The sequence below is a fragment of the Octopus bimaculoides genome, chromosome 22 (genome assembly GCF_001194135.2).
Source record: "Octopus bimaculoides isolate UCB-OBI-ISO-001 chromosome 22, ASM119413v2, whole genome shotgun sequence".
In the NCBI taxonomy this organism is placed as follows: Eukaryota; Metazoa; Mollusca; class Cephalopoda; order Octopoda; family Octopodidae; genus Octopus; species Octopus bimaculoides.
The window spans coordinates 16689737-16691967 of NC_069002.1; the positions used below are offsets into that span (position 1 = coordinate 16689737).

Genomic DNA, 2231 nt, shown 5'->3' on the forward strand with positions numbered 1-2231 from the left:
TATGTGTATGTGTGTATATTTATATACTCTCTTTTACTCTTTTACTTGTTTCAGTCATTTGACTATGGCCATGCTGGAGCACCGCCTTTAGTCGAGGAAATCGACCCCAGGACTTATTTTTTGTAAGCTTAGTACTTATTCTATCGGTCTCTTTTGCCGAACCGCTATATGTATGTATGTATGTATGTATGCGTACGCGTACATAGACAAGTATACATATACACGTATACATGCACACGTATACTCACACACATGTATATATAAATATACGCATGGTTACAAACTTATATATAAACATATACACACAAACATATCAGTGTGTGTGTTTGTGTATGTACGTGTGTGTATGTGTGTGTGTGTGTGTGTGTGTGTGTGTGTGTGTGTGTGTGTGTGTGTGTGTGTGTGTGTGTGTGTGTACCCAGTAAACATTATTTGGATTCGCCCTCTTTCTATAGTTATAGTAAGAAAATCTCAACAAGTTTCTATTTTGACTTTTTTTTTTTTTTGCCACGTTCTAAGGAAGAAATCATTAAATTAGGTTTACCTGACACGTGGGTCTCTACAAAACGATGCTACGTTGTCAAGGTGGTGGGGGAGAGAGCAGAAGGAACAGAATTGACAGTTGGTGCTCTTTATCAATAATAAAACAATTAATTTCCGTCTCCACGTTGCTCATGAATATTATTATAAAATCTATGCCAACTCATGCCTTTCCAATCTTACACGAATCACTGCCAAAAATCAATGCATCTGATTACATTTTCAGACGTTCTGTTGGTGACAGATGTTGTGGTTGCTATTGGTTAACTAACAATCACCGTGGCATTACATGACCATTCTATTTAAATATTAGCCACGTTAAGAACTAAACGACTTTATTTGTTACGATAATAAAACACAAGCACATTCTTCTGAACATAGTGTGAAAGCCATTACTTCAGGTAAGACATTCCCATTTATTAATTTTTATTTTTTTATTTTAACCTAAGTCATGTTGTTATAGTTATTGTTACAAAGCAGCGAGCTGGCAGAAACGTTAGCGCACCGGGCAAAATATTTAGTGGTATTTCGTCTGCCGTTACGTTCTGAGTTCAAATTCCGCCGAAGTCGACTTTGCCTTTCATCCTTTCGGACTCGATAAATAAAGTACCAGTTATGCACGGAGGTCGATATATTCGACTTAATCCCTTTGTCTGTCCTTGTTTGTCCCCTCTATGTTTAGCCCCCTGTGGGCAATAAAGAAATAAGAAACGTTAGCATGCCGAGTAAAATGTTTGCAGTATTTCGTCTGTCTTTATGTTCTGAGTTCAAATTCTGCCGGGGACGACTTTGCCTTTCATCCTTTCGGGGTCGATAAATTAAGTACCAGTTGCGTACTTGGGTCGATCTAACCGACTGGCCCCCTCCCCTGCAAAATTCGGACCTTGTGCCAAGAGTAGAGAAGATTATTGTTATCACTGCACTTGTTATTCTGGTAAATATTGTATTTATGATAATTATTGTTGTTGCTGTATAGCCCCAGGTCAGTCCTCCTCGAGGAGATCTTTGACGTTCCATTTGTGACCAGACGGTCTCCTTGTGTAACTACATTGTCCAATGTGTACTTCCTCTTTTAAAGATGGTACAGTGCGATTCGAGGGAGGTTGGACTGTTATTTATTGTAGACAGAGCAACGCGTAAAGACTTCCATTTGTAGTCTATAATCTTGTTTTTAGATTATATTATTTTTGAAATTCCAAATAATGTACCTGCTTGCACTAAATAGAGGCGTTTATAGACGCATGTATTTTATGTAGCGGTGTTTATACACGTGTTAACACAAACATCACATCTTCATTTATAAAAATGTTCCAAAACCGCAGTGACAATTATTTAGGGAAGAACTGCGTTTGAAGACCCGGTTCTAGATGTAACCATTTTACTTCTCTTAAATCGCCACCGCTATTCAGAAGGAAACAAAGTCTATAAATACAAGAACAGTGTCTAGATTCATTTACGAATCTTTCATCTCATATTTTATTTGCTAGGTTGAATCTGTGCGTAAGTACCTCGTCTATCTATCTATCTATCTATCTATCTATCTATCTATCTATCTATCTATCTATCTGTCTGTCTATCTATCTATGTATCTATCTATCTATCTATCTATCTATCTATCTATCTATCTATCTATATCTATCTATCTATCTATCTATCTATCTATCTATCTATCTATCTTATCTATCTATCTT

At 36.8% G+C, this 2231-nt stretch overlaps 1 protein-coding gene across 1 annotated transcript in view; it reads left to right on the plus strand.

Moving 5' to 3' along the window:
• The first annotated feature begins 769 nt into the window (after positions 1 to 769).
• LOC106878632 (uncharacterized) overlaps positions 770 to 2231 on the plus strand; it is an 11029-nt gene continuing 9567 nt past the window's right edge. The window contains exon 1 of the mRNA XM_014927910.2: positions 770 to 941. The gene's annotated coding sequence lies outside the window, so the exon portion shown is untranslated. The remainder of the gene's footprint in view (positions 942 to 2231) is intronic.